Here is a 21613-nt window from a genome sequence, read left to right on the forward strand (position 1 = left end):
TGCCGGATCGTCCAGCCGCATCGATGATGCAGTTGAAGTCACCGCCCAGAATGACCGGCCTGGAGGTCACCAGCAGCAGTGGGAGCTGCTGAAAAACCTCCAGCCGCTCAGCCCCTTGTGCCGGGCCATACACGTTAATTAACCGGAGTGGAGCGTTCTTGTACATTACGTCTGCTACGAGGAGTCGCCCGCCCACCACCTCCTTGACCTCGGAGACGGTGAAGTTGCCTCCCCGCAGCAGAATACCCAGGCCGGAGGAACGAGAGTCATTTCCGCCCGACCAGATCGATGGCCCATGGAACCACCTTCGTGACCATTGCCTGTAGGAGCTGAGGTGCGGTATCGCACACTCCTGCAGAAACAACAGGTCAGCTTTGACCTTGGCTAGGTAGTCCAAGGTCGCAACGCATCGCGTAGTAGATTTAATGCTATGCACATTTATGGATACAATCTTTACACCCATTTTAAAGCATTTAGTCTCTTACCAAACCTGTTGTCTCTGAGAGTCCCAGACCTTTGGTCTGCTCCTTCACACCCATAGTGTTCACAAATTGCCTCACTTTGGATGGGCTGAGGAAACTGTCCTGAACCTCCCCATTGGAGATGTTCTGCTCAGGTGGCATCTGGGGATTCGTGTAGAGGACGGGATTTGAAATGTCCTCTGTTGGAGAAGCTTCCCCAATCCTCTCCCCCTCTTTGGCGTCGCTGCTCCCGGCTTCCCGGAGCTGGGGTGCGCTGAGCGCTTTACTGCTCCCAGATTGCTGGGGCTGGGGTGCGCTGGCCTCTTCGGGTTGTGGGCAAAGTTGGGTTGCGCTGGTCTCCTCATTGTCTCCAATGTTCTGGAGCTCGGGTGTCTCGCTCTACAACTCCCTAGAGCTTTGCTGCTTCTTCTGTAGGTGCCGCCCTGGCACATCTTCATCCGAAGAGCAGCTGCCCTTGTCATCCGTGTCGGATGGGAGACGCCTCTTGCCACTTGTCTGAGAAGTGGCTTGGTCCCTTCTTAGCCCCTTCTTCCTTTTGACTCTCCTCACCAGCTGCCACTCCCCCTGCTGATTTTCCGCTGCTTCCTCCTCCATTGATTCGCTCTCCTGAAGAGTGGGAGGTTCAGGGGCAGTGCTGTTGATTGGCTGTGTGCTGCCTCAATCTTTTCCTCCACCTTGTCTCTCTCTGTGTCCTCCTTTGTCCCGTTGTTCTCACTGGGGGCCAAGGTGGTTGGAGTGTTGCAAGTGTCCTTGGCAGTAGTGACACGAAGCATTTCCCTGCTTCCCCCTCGTCGGCTTTGGCTGCCCGTGCATAAGTGAGGCAGCGTTTGGGGCAGGTCCTGTAGAGGTGACCTGCCTCGCCACACAGGTTGCAGCACTTAGTCTGTTTGCAGTCCTTTGTCTGGTGCCCTTCCTGTTTGCAGTTCTTGCAGAGGGCGGCGCTGCAGTTGGCCGCCACATGACCAGACTTGCCACATGAGCGACAAAGTTTGGGTTGCCCAGCGTAGACAAGGTAGCCACGGCTTCCCCCGATAGTGAAGCTGGAAGGAGGGTGGAAGATGGCTCCCTTACCGTCGGTTTTGAGCGTGACCTTAACCTGGCGTTTGCATGTCCAAATCCCGAAGGCGTCTCTAACCTCGGTGCAGCTCCCAAACTTGTCGACGTACCTGGCGAGGAAGGTGAACACGTCAGCGACAGGGACGTGGGGGTTGTAGAGATGCACCGTCACCACACGGTCCCGTTGCAACGGCAGAGCAAAGAGCGGCTCCACCGTCAGGATCTTCATCTCCGGCTGGTCTCTCTTCTCCTCAAACACCTTCAGGAACTTGACGCAGGCAGCAACATTCCTGAAGGTCACGTCGAAATATCCAGCGCTGGGGAAGTCTCACAGGGAGTAGATCTCCTCCGCTTCAAATCCACACGCCTTCAACAGGATCCGCGTGATGAGGAAGGCCCGAACCATGGGTGCTCCCCCTTCACTGTCCTTCACCGTGACCCGAACGGTGTTACGTACCCCCTGGTTTGGGGCTCCTTTGGTTATACCCATCGCTTCACTACAACTGATCTTAGCCAAAAGGCCGAGAAGCGATAACCCAGAAACCCATGCGCCCGTCCCGTCTTCCTCGGCCTCCGGCTTCACCGTCCGTTTTGCTGCGTGTGGCCAAACACGGGCTGAAGACCCGACAGCCAGCATTGAGCATCAGGACATTTCTTGCTTGATGCTGCCTCCCTGACGCAGCGCCTGCAACAGCTTCAAAACCCAACAGGGGGCATCGTCCAGTCCCGGGCTCCGCCCTGACAAGCAGCACAAGTGCACACCAGCAGCATCCCTGCAGTTGCACCAAAATCCAACAGGGGGCATCGTCCAGTCCCGGTCTCCGCCCTGACAAGCAGCACAAGTGCACACCAGCAGCATCCCTGCAGTTGCACCAAAATCCAACAGGGGGCATCGTCCAGTCCCGGGCTCCACCCTGACAAGCAGCACAAGTGCACACCAGCAGCATCCCTGCAGTTGCACCAAAATCCAACAGGGGGCATCGTCCAGTCCCGGTCTCCGCCCTGACAAGCAGCACAAGTGCACACCAGCAGCAGCCCTGCAGTTGCAATAATATCCAAGAGGGGGCATCACTCAGTCTGGCACCAATGAGCCTGTCCTGCCACTCAGCACAAGTTCAGTTCAACCAGATCAATGATGGAAAGCAGGACAATGCTCTGAATGACTTTTTCATCTTTTCAGTTTCCCTTTCACCCTGTAGAGGGCAAAACTGCACCATTCCTGAAGACGCTGCAATACCAGGTCGATGTGTGGAATGGACGGAGAAAGATCCTGTTCCAACTCACTGCTCCAAAAATCAATTTAATATATGGTCCCCAGATAAGGGACGTATCAGATATTAAACTGATAAGAACAGATTTTTTTTTTGAAAAATATACTTTATTCATAAAATATCTGGAAGAACATTACAAACATTTCAAAATCACCCTCACAAAAGTACAATCAGATTCAACTTTTACACATGGATCACAAGGTGCATCAATACAATCAATGAATATTACAATCATTTCATTCTGGTCATTACAGACAATCAGACAAAGGTATTGGAGTTATCAACATACATCATGTTGCTCTCTGAGGTGCTTCAATACAATTGTAATACAATTCGTATTCAATGCAGACATTCATTTTGAGCTGTACAGCCTGAGGGGTGTAAACAGTTCCCAGCCCCTCAGTGCCCTATGGCAGAAAGGTCTTACACAGCGACCTTTCCCCATTGCGCCTTTGTGGCGGCTGCCCCAAGCTTTAGTGCGTCCCTCAGCACGTAGTCCTGGACTTTGGAATGTGCCAGTCTGCAACACTCGGTCGGGGACAACTCTTTGCGCTGGAAGACCAACAAGTTTCAGGCAGACCAAAGAGTGTCTTTCACCGAGTTGATGATCCTCCAGCTGCAGTTGATGTTTGTCTCAGTGTGTGTCCCTGGGAACAGCCCGTAGAGCACAGAGTCCTGTGTCACAGAACTGCTCGGGATGAACCTCGACAGAAACCACTGCATCTCTCTCCAGACTTTCTTTGCAAAGGCACAATCCCCAAGGAGGTGAACAACGGTCTCTTCCCCACCACAGCCACCTCGAGGGCAACGTGCAGAAGGGGTGAGCTTCCTGGCGTGTAGGAAGGATCTGACGGGGAGGGCCTTTATCACCACCAGCCAAGCTACGTCTTGGTGCTTGTTGGAAAGTTCTGGCGATGAGGCATTCTGCCAAATGACTTTGACAGTCTGCTCGGGGAACCATCCCACAGGATCCACCCTCTCCTTTTCCCTCAGGGCCTCTGAGACGTTTCGAGCCGAGCACTGCCTGATGGATTTGTGGTCAAAGGTGTTTCTCTGCATAAATTTTTCCACCAGGGACAGGTGGTACGGCACAGTCCAACTACTTGGAGCGTTCCGCGGCAGCGTGGCCAGACCCATCCTTCGCAACACCGGGGACAGGTAGAATCTCAGCATGTAGTGACACTTGGTGTTTGCGTACTGAGGGTCTCCGCACCACTTGATACAGCCTCACACAGTTTGAGGACTTGTTGGACACAGTTTCTCCCCCTTTATCTAGAGGCTTGTACATCGCGTCCCTGCGGACACGATCCATTTTCGACCTCCAGATAAAGCTAAAGATGGCTCGAGTGATTGCCACCACGCAGGAGTGTGGAATGGGCCAGACCTGCGCCACGTACAGCAACAGCGAGAGTGCCTCACACCTGATGACCAGGTTTTTACCCGCAATGGAGAGGGAGCGTCACTCCCACATGCCCAGTTTTCTTTGCACCATAGATACTCGCTCCTTCCAGTTTCTAATGCATGCCCCGGTCCCTCCAAATCATATCCCCAGCACCTTCAGGCCGTCAGCCCTGACGGTGAAGGGGACAAAGGATCAGTCAGCCCAGTTCCCAAAGAACATGGCCTCGCTCTTCCCACGAATTACTTTGGCTCCCGAGGCCAGTTCGAACTGGTCGCAGATGTGCATCAGTCTGCGCACCGACAGCGGATCCGAGCAGAAGATGGCGACATCGTCCATGTACAGGGAGGCTTTTACCTGAGTGCCTCCACTGCCTGGGATTGTCACTCCTCTTATGCCCGGATCCTTCCTGATGGACTCAGCAAAGGGTTCTATGCAACACACAAACAGGACAGAGGGAAGCCCTGCCTGGATCCAGATTTAATTGGAAAGTTATCTGATTCCCACCCATTGATTGAGACTGCGCTGTTAGTGTAGAGCAGTTGGATCTAATTGCGAATTCCCTCCCCAAACCCATTTTGGAGAGCACATCCACCATGTAGGTGTGTGATATTCTGTCAAAGGCCTTCTCCTGATCCAGGATGATGAGGCAGGTGTCCACACCCCTGTCCTGCACATAGGCAGGATTACATTTACATTTTTGGAAGCTCAAACCAAGATAGGACATACACAGTAAATGGTAGGGCACTGAGGAGTGCAGAGGAACAAAGGGATCTGGGAGTTCAGATACATAATTCCCTGAAAATGGCGTCACATGGAGACAAGGTTGAAAAGAAAGCTTTTGGCATACTGGCCTTCATAAACCAAAGTATTGAGTATAGGAGTTGGGATGTTATGGTGAGGTTGTATGAGACATTGGTGAGGCCAACTTTGGAGTATTGTGTGCAGTTCTGGTCACCTAACTACAGGAAGGATATCAGTAAGATTGAGAGAGTGCAGAGAAGATTTACTAGGATGTTGCTGGGTCTTAAGGAGTTGAGTTACAGGGAAAGATTAAACAGGTTAGGACTTTATTCCTTGGAGCGTAGAAGAATGAGGGGAGATTTGATAGAAGTTTACAAAATTGTGAGGGGTATAGACAGAGTAAATGCGAGTAGGCACTTTCCACTTAGATTAGGAGAAATAAACACGAGAGGACATGGCTTTAGGGTGAAAGGGGAAAGGTTTAGGGGGAACATTAGGGGGAACATTAGGGGGAACTTCTTCACTCAGAAAGTGGTGGGAGTGTAGAACGAGCTACCATCTGATGTGGTAAATGCGGGCTCACTCTTAATTTTTAAGAATAAATTAGATAGATACATGGATGGGAGAGGTCTGGAGGATTATGGACTAGGTGCAGGTCAATGGGACTAGTGGAATAATATTTTGGCACAGACTAGAAGGGCCGAATGGCCTGTTTTCTGTGCTGTAGTGTTCTATGGTTCTATAGGCAATCGTATCCCTGAGCAGCGCGAGGCTGTCAGAGATCTTCCTGCCTGGCACAGAGCAGGTCTGGTCAGGGTGGATCACCAATTCCAGAGCGGATTTGACCTGACTGGCGATGACCTTGGACAGAATCTTATAGTCCACATTCAACAGTGAAAAGGGTCGCCAATTTCCCCCTTGTGCTTGTAGATGAGGGTGATGATGCCTTTCCTCATGGATTATGACATGCTGCCGGCCAGGAGCATACTCTCGTACACTTCTAGCAGGTCTGGGCCGATCAAGTCCCACAGAGCCCAATACAACTGACCACAAACGCTCGGGACACAAACAGGAAGTCTATCCTGGAACGGATGGACCCGTCTGGCCACTTGTGAATTTTGCTTTTTACTTTGATCTAGCTAGAACCTTTGACACTACAGGTCTGACAACAGAAGTCCGTGTGCCCTGGTGGAGTCCTTCCACCTCCATGTCTACAATGGAGCTTTGTCGCCAACTGTGTCTTCAATTTAGGTGCATGTGTCTCAGGTCAGGCTTAGGCTTTAGTTTTTCATGCTTTGAGAATCTAGGTTTCTTCTCCAGCTTCTCTGGGATTCTGGGCTCCATCCTTCACTGGCACCATGTTGTAAGGTTGCTTGGTGTCTCACTTGTTTGGTTGAACATAAACCATTTATTTGGTAACCCATAACTATATACATATTCAAGGTACCGTCACGCGTGGACTGTCTCCCTGCTGCCTCCTTTCAGACTCTACAACATAGTCTACTGTCATGTGACTTGCTACATCATATCATGGGTGGTACAGTTCCCCAATCCTACATTAACCCTTGCTCTGCCAACACCTTTGTGCTACATTCCTCTCAAATGTCCTGTCACACTGGGAGAGCCAGACACCCCACAGGTCACAATGGGCACTGCAGCACACAAACATCTGCCTTCATGGAGTCCCACAAAGCAACTGTGCAGAGCCTGTGGTTCACTGACGTTCAGCTGATATTTTTCAAACCTGAATGAATCAGATTTAAGATCGGCAGCAGTGCCACATCCAAATGTGAATGGAGGTGGACAATTAAACTAACTGAACAGGTGGCTCCACCAATATCCCCGTCCTAAATTAAAGGGGGAGCCAAGTACAATCAGCACAAAAGACTTCAGCCAGAACTGCTGAGTGGATGATCCACCTCTGCCTCCTCCAGGAGGTCCCCAGCATCACATATGCCAGTCATCAGCCAATTTGATTCACTCCACATGATATCAAGAAACGGCTGAAGGCCGGATACTGCAATGGCTAGGGGCCCTGACAACATCTAGCAATAGCACTGAAGACTTGTGCTCCTGAACTAACCACGCCCCCTAAGCAAGCTGTTTCAGTTCAGCATCACAACACTGGCATCGACCCAGCAATCTAGAAAACTGCCTACATATGTCCTGTCCACAAAAAGCAGGACAAATCTAACCTGGCCGATGACCACCGCACAGATGACTCTCCATCAGCAGTGATGCAACGTGTCGACACATTCCAATCAGGTGGCACTTACTCAGCAATAATTAAGCGTCACTCAGCTCCTGACCTCATTACATCCTTGGTTCAAACATGGACAAAAGAGCTGAACTCCCGAGGCGAGGGGAGAGTTACTGCTCTTCACATCAAGGCCGCATTTGACCGTGTGTGGCATCAAGGAGCCCTAGCAAAACTGGAGTCAATGGGAATTGGCAGAAAACTCTCCACTGGTTGGAGTCATACCCAGCACAAAGCAAAATGATTGTGGTTATTGGAGGTCAATCATCTCAGTTCTAGAACATCACTGCAGGAGTTCCTCAGGGTAGTGTCCTAGGCCCAACCATCTTCAGCTACTTCATTAATGACCTTCCTTCTGTCAAAGTCAGAAGTGGGGATGTTTGCTGATGATTGTGCAATGTTCAGCATCATTCACGACTCCTCAGATACTGAAGCAATCCTTGTGCATTTACAGTTAAGAGCTGGACAACATACTTCCATTTATCAGTCCAAACCTGTAACATTTGCACCCCACAAATAAATATCTCTTGATTCCTCGTCACTCCCTTTGAAACCTTACTCTGACGTGGGAGTTAGAGGTTACAATACCTTAGTCATTCCAACTAGGTGTGCTGCCCAGGGTCAGAGAAGGTTAATACCTCCCATTCAGTAATCATGCGGCATTGAGTTTATAGCAGTGGTGGGCAACCTGCAGGCCCATCAGGGTTCTGAGTTCACTTTGTTGACTGTTGCCCTCACATTGGGTTTCCAGATTTCGCTGGTTTCTGTCCGGGTAGTTCTTTTCTTACTGGTATTACTGAAGTGATACTCACGCAAAGCTGGGGCACGTGAAGTGAGGTGTGTGCTGATTGCACACAACATTGACTGAGAGCTGTGCGCTCCCTCTGCATCCAAAGCACCCTGACGGTTCAATCGGCACACCCCACAAATTCCAGGCATGCAAGTGCAGTGAGCAAAATGACCCTATCCCGCGAGACCATCTTGGTTACAAGACCGGTGGACGTGGGAGGTTGCGCATTGTTACTTTTGCCGGTAATTTAAATTAGCCCCTAATTATATAATGGATCGGTGTCAAAGTGGTGTTGATAAAGGAGGAGAATCAAGTGCAAAATCAAAAAGTACAGAGGGAAAAGTAGCCTAAAAGAGGAAAATCGTCGATGAGGGCAGAATGGGAAGAGAGAGTTGGGAGCTGGATCGTGTTGTGGAACAGAAAGGGAGGCTATTTTGCTTAATTTGCAACGAGGTGATAAATCAGTCCAAAAAAACACGTTAAGAGACATTATGAAATACGCCATTCCTCTCACATGGCCAAATTCACAGTGGGTTCTGCCCAACGTGCTCAACAGCTTCCAAATTTGAAGGAAGTTGTGGAAACATTTCCCATCACTGATTAGGAAATATTCAGTGTGTATTAAGTATATTTAATCTTATTCACGGGGCCAGGGTTAGTCCAATAAAATCCTGAGGGTCAAGGCCCAGATCGAGCCGGTCGGAGCAGCAGCTAACCCCACCAGAATTCAAGAAGGCTGAGGAAAGTGACATCAGAGCAAAGCAAGGAGCTGATTGGTAGGTAGTGGGCAAGTTGTTTTTCTCCACTTTAAAGCGACACTTAGGAAAGGCATGAGTTCTAGCTTTTTATAAAAGAACGAAACTGAAATAATGTTCTACTCTACTTGGCTTAACTGTAAGGTAAGAATATTTACTGAGCAGGAGAGCTCAGTCCCGTGTGTTGTACGGCCTGCAGTATGTGGGAAGTCTTAGACACTCCTGGCAGTCTGGATGACCACATCTGCAGGAAATGCCACCGGTTTGACCAGCTTGAGTGCCGGGTTTTGGAGCTTGAGCGGCGGCTGGAAGCACAGCAGTGCATCCATGAGGCTGAGTGTTACGTGGATAGCATGTTTTTAGACATGGTCACCCTGCAGTTTACAAAGTGCAGACAGAGGAGGAATGGGTGACCACCAGTCAGAAGGGAGGCAGGCAGGTAGTCAGGAAAGCCCCAGAGTGCATCACACTAAAGAACAGTTTCTCTGTGTTGGAAAACGGAGAGAGTGATGGCTCCTCTGGGGAGAGCAAGCCAGAACCCAGTCTCACAAGGTGGGAGGAGAAAGAGAGGAAGAGTAATAGTGATTATAGACTCAATCCTGAGGGGTACGGACAGGCATTTCTCTGGCCACAGACGTGACTCCAGGATGGTGTGTGTCTCCCAGGGGCCAGGGTCAAGGGTGTCACTGAACAGCTGCAGGGCATTCTGAAGGGGGAGGGCAAACTGTCAGAGATCATGGTTTCCATTGGTCCCAATGACATAGGTAGAAAGAGGGATGAGCTCCTACAACAAGAATTTAGGGAGCTGGGTAGCAGATTGAAAAGCAGGTCCTCAAAGGTTGCACACTCTGGAATACTCCCCGTACCATGTACTAGCTGAGTATAGGAATAGGCTGATGGAGCAGATAAATGAGTGGCTGAAGAGTTGGTGCAGGAGGGAGGGGTTTAGATTCCTGGATCACTGGATCCACTTCCAGAGAAGGTGGGACCTTTACAAGTCCGACGGGTTGTACCTGAACAGGACCAACATACTTGCGATATTTGCTAGTGCTGTTGATGGGGGTTTAAACGAATTTGGCCGGGGGTGTGGGATACAGAGTGGAGGTATAGCAGGGGTGATGTACAGACAAGTATAGAAGAAAAACAGAGTCAGTCTGGAAGGCAGAGCTTATATAGTCAAGTTAAGGCACAAGGGAGCATGGCAAGGCTGGATGGTATTTATTTTAATGCAAGGAGTCTTGCAAGTAAGGCAGATGAGTTGAGGGTGTTGATTAATACGTGGAGATATATTACAGAGACATGGTTGAGGGAGGGGCAGGACTGGCTGCTCAATATTCTGGGGTATAGAATCTTCAGGTGAGATGGGGAGTGGGGTGTGTAAAAGAGGAGGTTCCCCACCCCCACCCCTTTCACAGCATGTGGCCTTGCCTGACTGAGCCAGCATTTATTGCCTATACCGAGCTGACCCTGAGAGGGTGTTGCTGAGCTTCCTTCTGTATCCGCTGCACGTGGTGCACTTGCACCCACAGGACTGTTTTGGGGGAGACCTGAAGGATTTGCTGGAACACTGAAACATTTCAAAGTCAGGATGCTGACTGACTGGGAGGGGAACTTCGAGCTAGCAGGGCAGCCATCCATCTGCTGCCCTTGGCGTTCTAAGTGGTAGTGCTTCCTTGCTTTGGAAGGTGATACAGTGCGAGTGGTAAATGTGATGGAGGCAGCATCTAGACAAGGGGGTCACAGCCCTGGCTGCTTAGAGTGAGTGTACGGCAGCTCCAAGGTCAAGATTCACATGAGCCCTGCGATGTTTCACTCAGGTGGGGGTGGCAGGGCTGCAATGGCGATCCAGGTACAGGGTGGACTAATCAATGCTCCTCTCTCCTTTCAGACCTCGCAATAACGCTGAACAGATGCAGACTGGCGGAGGGTTGGCACAATTGTTCATTCTCACCAGATACGAGCAGGAGGCGCGCCATGCGCCCAGGTCTACCGGCAGCAGTGAGGTTGGGGTGCCAGTGGGAGGGAAGAGTGCCGTGCACCGAGGTCACAATATCTGTCATTGCAACCATGGGCTGAATTGTGTGTTTGTCGGGCGGGTGGGCCCGACCCAATCGGCAGTGGGCGCGAAGCCAATCGCTGCTGGCGAAACGGGCCGCACCGCCATTTGTGCGGCCGCGCCAATTAAGGCCCGCCCAGCGTGTTTCAGACTCCCGTCTTCAGCGGGAAATTCAAGTCTGCAGCGGGCGTGTTCAGACCGCTGGTTCCAATGGAGAACTGGCAGTCTGTATAAAGAAAGGCCAGGCAGCCTCCTTTAGGCTGTTCACCATGACCAGCGACCGAGCTCCAGAAGAGGTGAGGGTAGAGGAGGAGGAGGGGGGCAGGCTGAAGGGTAGGCCAGCGGGGGGGCCAATGTGCCCCTCAGTTCCCCGATGCCTGCCTTGCTGCCCTCCTGGAAGAGGTGTCAAATCATTGGGAGGTGTTGTTTCTGGAGGATGGGAGGAGGAGGGCCCCCCACGTGACCAGGCGGGCATGGCAGGAGGTGGCGGAGGCAGTAAGCTCTCAAGATGCTGTGTGGCGCACAGGAACCCAGTGCCACAAGCGCTTCAATGATTTGTTGCGCTCTGGAAGGGTGAGGACCATGTCAGCCTTGGCCATTTTACCCAGGAGGTAGCGTTAGCCTTTGAGGCCCCCTCCCCCACGTCTTAGTGTTGTTACTGCATTGGGCATTTAGCACACGCTGGGTGGGCAAACACATAGTGACCATGATTACATCAGCCTTAGTGGTTGAAGAGAAGATGGGTTCTCCCCACAGCATATGTTGGTGTTTGTGGTATTTGAGTAGTCTGGGGGCAACCTGCAGGGGAGGCAGCTAGACACATACTCAGAACTCCAACACATGTCTTATTGATGGTGATGAGATGGTGGAAGGGGAGCCTCAAGGTGTCGTGGCCAAGAGCCATCTGCTGGCATCGGCACTGCACCTAGTTGCACCTCCTTGCCATGAGCGCTAAGACCCGTGTGTTATTCAAAGTGATGGACGCCGAATGTGTCCAAGGTGTCCGTTGGGGGAGGGGGTTGGGAGCAGCCGGACTATCTTCTGGGGACTGATCACCAGTAGTGTGGACAGGAGCCGCTGGAGGCCTCAGATGGGCCACTGTGGTTGGGGTGCAGGGTGCGGCGTGCAGAGTACATGAGCGATCAGCCCCAATAAATCCTCTTCTCTGTTCTGCAGGCACAAACAGAACAATAGCCAGGAGCGTCTGCGGACTGGTGGTGGGCACACCGTGCTGCAGCACCTCACCACTTATGAGGAGCAGGCCATGGAGCTGGGGAGGAGGCAGATGGCCAGGTCGGCAGGTGTCGGCGAGGCTGGGGTGCAGCAGCCAGGTATTTGAGGGTCACAGTCCCATCCACTCTGTCTTCCCACCATCCAAAGCACTGATGGTTGCTGCAATCGTTAATGCAGCAACACTGCTCATTCACAGACTGATACAGTCAGACGTGTGGGTCATACACAAAAGGTCCCTCGTCCCCTTGAGGATGTGCATCTCTAGCACCTTCCAAAGACACCTTACCCCATGTGTGACCCCTATCCCCATGGCCTAACATGCCATGGCATCGCTGCTGCACATACAAAGACTTATAGCATCTGAGGAGGGTTTGTACCTCCACCACCCTTTCAGCCAGTGCGACCCACATTACTCTGTCCAAAAGGTGCTCAGCACCTCACCTGTCAACCTCATGGCACTCAACTTAAATAAATGCCACTACATTAGAACAGAGTGTCTGTCGCCTGCTTGACAACTGTGGACAGCTGACTCGGAGACTCCACAAAGATTATCCACTGACCCCTGGAAAGAGCCAGAGGTATAGAAGTTGAGGGCCACAGTGACCTTCAGCGACACTGGCATGGGGTGTCCACCCACACAGTCAGAGCTGATCTCAGGGCCGATCCTCTGACAGATGGAGGTCACTGTCTCCCTTTAGAGATGGTGCCTCATTCGTCATTGCACCTCAGACATTGAGGTAGCTGTATCGTCACCTGCAGGAAGGATGCTGCAGTTAGCCTCCGTGCCCTATGGCCGCAAAGGGGAAGTTGGACCAGGAGTCACATTCCCACCGCGCTATCCAGTAACCCCTGTGGGTGTAAGTCCGAATGTAGATAAAATAGTATTCAGTTACAATGGCGCTTTGTGCAACTGAAATCTGCTCAAGTGGGCAGCTCACAGGAATGGGCCAGCCCAGCACCCATGGGATATGCCACAGAAAGGAATCCTGCAGAGAAACAGAGCAGAAATATACAGCCAAAATACCTGTCAGTTTTCAGCACCAGTTTAAAGTTACTGCATTAGAAGTGGTCCAGTGAATTCAGAAAGTCACAACAGTGTTGTTTTCAGAGATGAATTCAAATAACTCTTGCGTTAATTCAGTATTGCCTGTTATTTTGGACCCTCCCAATCCCGATATCTTCGTGCTGTAATTGCTCCTGTTAAGATATTACTGCACTGCTGTTAACACAGCATCTTCCCAGCTGCGTTTCTCTCGCAGCCGGTCATGTGACAGTCCGGACACTACAGCACCTGCATTGCGGTTTGAACCATCATGCAATTTCCTTTAATGATCCTTTTCTTGAAAGTTTTGGAGGGGATGTAAGAAAAATCAAAGTCTGGAATCCAACTCCAGACAATTTCAAAATTCCAGTTACTCAACCCCCAGACAGACACAAAAGCAAGCTGTGCTTAACTGTCTGTCTTTTTATGCAATTACTTAATATCTTGTGGCTTCATAACTTCAAGTGCTTTTGAAAACATTAATTCTTAACTGTAGCTGAGTCAGTATGTAATAGCAGGCTCTATAAAAGGTGCAAGTTATGAATTCACATTGCCAGCTCTGAGCTTCAATACGAAGGTGCACGTGCTGGGAACTGAAACTTGTGGGCCAGTGGACATCAAGGTATCTCTGTCTACTACACCCTATAGGTACGTGTATCAACAATTCTCCCCCATAGACACTATTTGGTCATTTAAGCTTCATGCCGACAGTGTGAATCTGCAAGTTGATTTGCTGCCTGCATCTTGTAAAATGCCCATCTCTGTCCCGGAAAGAAAACCTCCCCGCCAAATTAAAATCGGTGTGAAAGTGCAAAGCTTCAGTCAACATTCTGCTAGTTCTCATTTCACCTCTGGACACGATGAGCAAAATGCCCATCCAGATCTCTCATGTGATAATTGTACAAAAAAAGTCTGCGAAGTAAAACTTGGAGCTGCCACCTTCAGGCAAGTCCCTTCCTCCTAAAGGATGTAATAAAGTCTGTAAATTGTTGAATTAACAATAAAAACAGTTAAGCTTTAACCTGATTCCACTGTTCCCAGACATTACTTTCAGCAGGTTCACCCAATCAACCAGCTCATTCCCCTTTGCATTTGAAGCTCTCCGTCTGCAAGAGGTGCTGTGATTGGAAGAAGGAGCAGAGCTTGTAAAAGCAGATTCACAGAATCTGCCTGGAATTTGTTCCAGGGTCATTATTAGATGTAACCACACAAATTGCAAAAAAGAGTGTTCTTCAAATGCAGGGGTTCTGCATCATTGATAATAATCAAAATGTTTATCAGTATCAGTCACTAATGGCCAGCAACTTCAGACTGGAGAAGAAGGGAAATTGCGTGTGTACTATATTTTTGAGTGTTACCATCATTCTCTAATGATATTGGTTTATTTAATACACAAAAATTATCAGGGCTGACGCTGACCAAATGGATTATACAGCGGGTATGTGCCTATGGCCAAGGGTTGCTTAAGCAGTGAGGGTAATATCATGGACTTGGATGCCTCTGGATGAACTTTAGCATATTCGGCACCATCCAAACTGCAAAATTAGCAGAGCAGAGGATCAGTCAAGTGTAGCTTACTTTGCAAAGTAAAGCAAAAGTAGTAATCCTGGCAGTAGCAAGCTTGTGAAGTGTGCACAAGAGGTGCACAATACGTATGCTGAGGTGAAACCCCAGGGCAGAAAGTCGCTGGAAATGCTAGAAATCACACAGCAGAAACTGGCCACGAAACATTCTGCCAAGAGCCACTGCTTAGAAGGCCCATGTTACAGCTGCATTTCCACCTGTTAAAGAAAAGGGAAAACCAAACCAGAGTAGTGCTCTTTAAAAATTTGGACATTTTTTTGAGAGTTTCCAAGGTCATATTCCAGTCTTTGTTTTTAAACTTAATCCTGTATTACACGAACAAACTGCATTAAACACTGGGAAGTTAAAATGATGTTAAATTTGGTGGTGGCATTGCACCCATTTCACCTCCATTTCCAATTCCAATATTCCATCTGACCAGTATCAGCATCTGCCCACCACATCAGTTGTGTCCTAATTACCAACAGAGCTCAGGACTCGCCCTAGCCCATGTTTCCTTTCTTTAAAAAAAAATTAACTCATCACTGCCCTGCCGAATGCAAGTGTTGTAAATGTGGTGCACCCATTCAGAACACTTAACATCTATGTCATGTCACTTGTTCAGACTTTACACAGCTCCAGGGTTTTAGGGCAAATTGATGCCTGCCTGATCTACTCTAAGGAAGCATTTCACTAAATGAACATTGCCATATGAAGCTTCAGGTGACAACTGTAGTTGATGCTGCAACAAATTGTACAGACAATCTTGATTGTCCCAGTTCACGATAGCATTGCCTGCAAGCCTTGCTGAGTAACACACCATCCTGCTTTGGAGTCACCATGGAATGTAACAATGCAAAGGGAGGCCATTTGACCCTCGAGTCTGTGTGAACCCCTTGAGTCACCCGAGGAGACCGCTCTTTACCCATTCTTCTGTACATTCCACCCCTTCTAGCCCTGCTCACAAAAGGGTCCGCTTCCTGAGGAATTTGAAGGAGGACGGCAAATCCATTTGCTCTGAAAAATTTTCATTCATTCCCGAGCTCACTCAGGAAAAAAAGGTACACAAGGATGATCCTGCAACTGAGAAATTGCTGCATTCAGCTAAGGCTGCAGATTCAAGAATAACATTTCTGCCTCCAGGGGTGTGAAGTTGTCACCTATGTAGAGCAGCTGGGGAAAAGAGAGCACGTTGTCAGATTGTATGCTGAGGCCGTTTATGAAGGCTTCCTGGGGAAAGAAAGAGCCAAGCTATGACAAACACACCCACAACGCCAAGAAATTTAATGTTGAGCACAGCATAAGAAAGTGAGACTTAGTGCCAGTTAGCATTCTGGCATGAGTGGGAGGTCTGACTGAGATCAATACTCTGGATATGGAAAGCGCTCTGCAGATCAGGCCAAAGTCTCAAGAGGGAGGAAGGTGATGTATGAACTGTTCTCTCAAGCACTCAGTAACAGTATAAAGTCAAAGAGACTGCACACAGTTAATATTGAAATAAGGCAAACACATAGCACCTCGACAGGGGCTTGTGAAGGGAACACCATCAGATCATAAACAGCTGGGATGATAGCCAGGGAAAGCCTAGGATATGGACAGTGTCAAATGGACAGATTATCTAATATCATTGGTTAGAGCACTGGAGGACATTGTACCCGTCAGATCAGTGAAGGAGCACATTGTCCTATCGAGCTTAAGCTACACTTGTCCACAAACATTCATTCCCTCCACCATCAACACACAGTAGCAATGTGTACCATCTACAAGATGCATTGCAGGAATTCGCCAAGACTCCTTCAACAGCATCTTCCAAACCCACGACCACTACCATCTAGAAGGACAAGGGCAGCAGATACATGGGAACACCACCACCTAAAAGTTTCCTTCCAAACCACTCACTATCCTGGCTTGGAAATATATTGCTATTTCTTCACCGTAGCTGGGTCAAAATCCTGGAACTCCCTTCCTAACAGCACTATGGGTACACCTTCACCACATGGACTGCAGTGGTTCAAGAAGGCAGCTCACCACCACCACCACCTTCTCAAGGGATGGGCAATAAATGCTGGCCCAGCCAGCGAAGCCCACATCCCGTGAATGAATAAAAACAAAAAAATGACCCTGTCAATGGAACATCCTGCCCACCCAAGGGTATAAAAATTGTTACAAATAAATAAATAAATAAAAATAAAAGTGCTTAGCCAAGCAGCCTGGTCAACTACTAGAAGGAAAGATCGGGGAGTTGACAATTCGCTGTTGATTTCTTGTAACACGTTTGCAACGACCGGCACTATTGCTAATGGGTGTAGGGAATTCTGTGACACAGCTCAGGAGTGTGATGAAATACTCTCCACTTGGCTGGACGAGTGCAGCTCCAACAACACAAGAAGCTCAGCACCTTCTACAACAAGGTAAACTGCGTTCTACCGAGCACTTCAAATGAAGCAGTTCAGGCCTTTTTTTGGCATGATGAATTTGTACTGCATGTGACAGGTTTCAAATACCCCCATATTCACAAACTAAAGATACTGCAGAGCCTCTACAGGTTAGTGTAGGCATCAAAAGTGTCCCCTTTAAAATCCCAAAGAATCTGTAAATGACCAATCCTGTTGTAGTGGCACACACAATTTGACACTGGCACACCTCAGGTAACATTTGGAGCACTCTTCTGGAGGTCAGAGACATGGCAGAGGAGCTAAACTTAGGCCACCCACAAGACATCCATTGAAATGATTTTGTTTTGAAGACGAGATCAAGAGAAATTTGGAAGGAACACATCATAATTTCCAGCATCCTTCACATTGACCCATCGGATCCTCATGTGTTGCCTCACACAATGTATATTCTGGGTGTAAAAGTCCTTTGGAGGTGCTTTTCTATTTGAGAATGAAACACAACATTGATGGCATTAGTTACGTAGCCTGGACCATAAGTAAGCCAATGACTTCGTGAGACTGAATGGCCACATCTTGCTACCACTTTGCTGAGGTGACAAATGTGACCAGTTTCCCTGCTGTCCTGTCTCACAGACTCAGGCATTACAGAGATGTCCCAGAGGTCCCCCCCATTTCAGAGTCTGTGCTCGAAACGTACTTTGGTCAACACCTTCAAAGTGGACAGGTGATAAGCTGCTGGTCTTCATGCAGTAAGTGGCAGAGATGACATATATCCCCTATGTTGAGGCATACAATTCTAATGCACATCTCACCAAGGCCCTTGTGATTTTGTTGCCTGTACATTGCATTCTATGCAGGGTAGGGCACTGTGTTGGGACATGTTCCCTTCCTATGCTGCCCCTTTTCTTGTGATGCCCCTCCTTCACCATAAAAAAGGCTTTACAACAATTTGCAATGGCTCTTCTGAAGAAACCATTCATGCAGCAAGAGCTGGATGTTTGTTTACAAAGTCTGGAAATTGATTTTTTGTCTCCCTTAAGGTCCATGATTGTAGGTGCACTGCCAGTGTTGAGAGCCAAAATACTAATGGTTTGGAAATCAAGTTGAGCATCTTTGGAAACTGTACCCAAATTGTTTTCACTTCCTAATAAGAGTAGAATATTGGCAGCAATTCATTTTAGCTCAATGCAATAGACTGCATTCTTTTAAACACAATCCAGAAATCAGATGATTCAATAAACACATGTACCTTTTCATCATTTAATCCCCTCCAGACTTCCCCCAGCTTCTTACTCCCCAACACGTGTCCACTGTACTATCAGAAATCCCCCAGAAGCAAAAGATGTTGAGAGGGGTACTTTGTTTGCCTATTCAAGTTGATGTTCAGAAAATATAGGGAGATCAATTACACGACAAGGACAGATGAACACTCATTGCTGTCAGTGACAGTCTGCTGGGGGAAAGGGGTCCCACATTTGCTGAAATGAATACAAGAACCACTAAATTCAAGATTTTAAAGAGAAAATACTTGCATACTCTGATGAAACTTACTACCATGGAGTAGTAAAAGAGATTGCAAACATTTAAGGGGAGCCTTAATGAATAATTGACAGAGGGGAATAGAGAAATACAGGCAGGTGGAAACAGTTCAGAGTAGGAGGGAACTCCTGAGGAGCTTAAAATCAGTGAACAGTTTTGCCAAAGGACCTCCATTTTAGTGTTGACTCTTTACAATAAGTGACAGCACTTAAAAAATTCAGCAGTTTGGGGCATCCTTTTATGGGGAGAGCCTGCATAAAAACACAAGCTGTTGATGTTTACACAACTTCTCACCAATGTCCAGAGCATCAGGAAAATATAAATACTCTCCTGAAATTCTCAGCAGCTTCTTGAAACAGGAAACTAATTAAATGCTAAATTAATGAGGATTAATTTGATGAATTCTTGCACCAATGCAGATTCCCATTGATTCTTCACTGTATAAAATCATACATTAAAAAAAGGCAGCCATTCGACCATTGAGGCTGTGCTGTCTCTTTAAAAGATCCAATTCATCCCATTCCTCTGCTCTCCCCCCAACCCCAGCCATTTTCCCTATTCAAGCTCATGTCCAATTCCTTTAGGGAAATTATTGCATCGGCTTCCAGCATCTTTCCAAGCAGTACATTCTACACAATGTCTCACCGCATTGGCCTTGTTTTGTTGCAGCCGCATTTGCTTCATCCGGATGGAAACAGCAGAAAAAGCCTCAATGTCACAAGAAGCTTTGGAAAGAGCGGAGAGACCCGGACATCGAGTGTCGATGTGACTGGCCAAGCCCGAGCTCTCCACCCACCCTCAACGGACTGAAGACCATTTGGCCCGTTTCCCCCTCCCTGCCTCCCCTCACTTTCCCCCAAGAGCGTTTCCAACGAAACAAATTCCCAAACCCTCCCCTCTGGAGGGACGGAGGCTCCGGCGGCGCCTTAACTACCCATTGTCACGTGACGCGGCTCCGGGGTCCTCTCGCGAGGTTTGAGCCGAGTCACGCGGCCTTTGCTGGGGATCGGGAGCCGCCTCCGGGGCCCTTTCGCGAGGTTTGAGCCGGGTCACGCGGCCTTTGCCGGGGATCGCGAGGCGGCTCCGGGGTTCTCTCGCGAGGTTTGAGCCGGGTCACGCGGCCTTTGCCGGGGATCGGGAACCGGTGGTTGGTTTTGGCGGTAAAAAGAATGGCGCGCGCGGCGATGGAGAATCAAACGGGAGAGAAACGCGTCGAGGTTAAAATATAGAGATGGAGGCGGGGCTGGGGCGCGGGAGGGGGGGCCGGGGTGGGGGCGGGGGCGCGGGTCCGGGGCAGGGCGGGGGGGCGGGGGCGGGGCCGGGAGGGCAGGGGGTGGAGTCACAAAGTATCGGGGAATGAAAGGAAAACCGTCATTAGGAAAATTAAAGTTTGTGGAAATAAAAGAGGGAGCTGGAAAAACGCTGGGTGAGCGGAAAGAAACAGGAGTGGAGGAAAATCCGACTCCAGCTCAGGGTTCGGAAGCTCATCTTGGGGTCAAGATATCTTGTGAATAAAGGAGCTCAGATTTCGACAGATGCCAGGGATGGAAACAGTGGTCAGGAAATGGAGTTTCTCCCATGACTCAGGACAGTGGCTCCAACAGGGGGACAAACATCGATGGATGTCCCGCTCATTGTTTCTCTGATCACCATTAGAAAGATCCATTATTATTTGTTGGGGGCGAGTTGCCATTTTATGTGGGTGGGCCAATTAAGGGTGGGGGGGATTCACTGAGTCGTTCCCTGTGCGGGGAGGGGGTGGGGATGGGGAGGGATTCCCTGAGTTGTTCCCTGTGCAGGGGGTGGGGGTGAGGGATTCCCTGAGTTGTTCCCTGTGCGGGGAGTGGGTGGGGGATTCCCTGAGTCGTTCCCTGTGTGGGGAGGGGGTGGGGGATTCCCTGAGTCGTTCCCTGTGTGGGGAGGGGGTGGGGGATTCCCTGAGTCGTTCCCTGTGCGGGGAGGGGGTGGGGGATTCCCTGAGTTGTTCCCTGTGTGGGGAGGGGGTGGGGGATTCCCTGAGTCGTTCCCTGTGTGGGGAGGGGGTGGGGGATTCCCTGAGTCGTTCCCTGTGCGGGGAGGGGGTGGGGGATTCCCTGAGTCGTTCCCTGTGCGGGGGAGGGAGTGGGGGATTCCCTGAGTCGTTCCCTGTGCTCTTCCCCACATGCACGCGAAAGAACGCAGAGATCTCCCTGAGGCACAGAGATCTCAGGGAGATCAGTTTGACATTTGTAAATTTAAATAAAGGGAAATAAAAATGTTTAAAATATGCCCCCTCGTGTGGCACCCGCCGAACTGTCAAAGGCCTATTAAGGCCATTGAAATAGTAATTAATTCAATTAGCTGAGCTGCCCATCCAACTTTAAGGTTGTCGAGCAGGCGAAGAGCCCAGGCAGCCTTCGCATTTTTCACAAAACCTCAGCCACGGGTGGGATGAGGTTTTATCAAGTGTTTTAAAAGTCTTTGAGAAGAGCAAAAAAGTTTTTTGAGAAACACCTCATCTCTAGTAATTCCTGAGACAACAATGTTGTAAGAACATTTAACAGCTTTTCTAACAGCAGGGTAGCACCTTCCAAACCTGCAACTTCTACCTCCTAGATGGACAAGGGCGGCAGGTGCATGGGGACACCACCATCTGCAAGTTCCCCTTCAAGCCACACACCATCCTGACTGGGAAATATATCACTGTTCCTTCACTATTACTGGGTCAAAAGCCTGGAACTCCCTCCCTAACAGCACTGTGGATACACAGGAACTCCAGCGGTTCAAGAAGGCAGCTCACCACCACCTTCTCAAGGACAATTAGGGATGGACAATAAATGCTGGCCTAGCCAGTGATGGCCACTTCCTGTGAAAGAATAAACAAAGGAGTGAGTCTCAGCCATTCATCACTCTATTCCTTTTTGCAATTAGAATCATTCACAGACAGCTCATGATCAGGAGATGCAGGATGAGCTGAGCTGTGCAGAGTTTTAGAGATACTGACCCAAGCTTTCTGGCAGTATGCTTCAGCATCTCATTGGAAACATGAAC

The 21613-nt window shown here is 49.3% G+C and overlaps 1 pseudogene; it reads right to left on the reverse strand.

The window, feature by feature from the left end:
- Nucleotides 1-2741: 2741 nt before the first annotated feature.
- LOC144673809 (U2 spliceosomal RNA) lies at nt 2742-2913 on the reverse strand (annotated as a pseudogene).
- Nucleotides 2914-21613: the final 18700 nt, after the last annotated feature.

The sequence above is a fragment of the Cetorhinus maximus genome, unplaced genomic scaffold (assembly GCF_964194155.1).
Source record: "Cetorhinus maximus unplaced genomic scaffold, sCetMax3.hap1.1 HAP1_SCAFFOLD_480, whole genome shotgun sequence".
Lineage (NCBI taxonomy): Eukaryota > Metazoa > Chordata > Chondrichthyes > Lamniformes > Cetorhinidae > Cetorhinus > Cetorhinus maximus.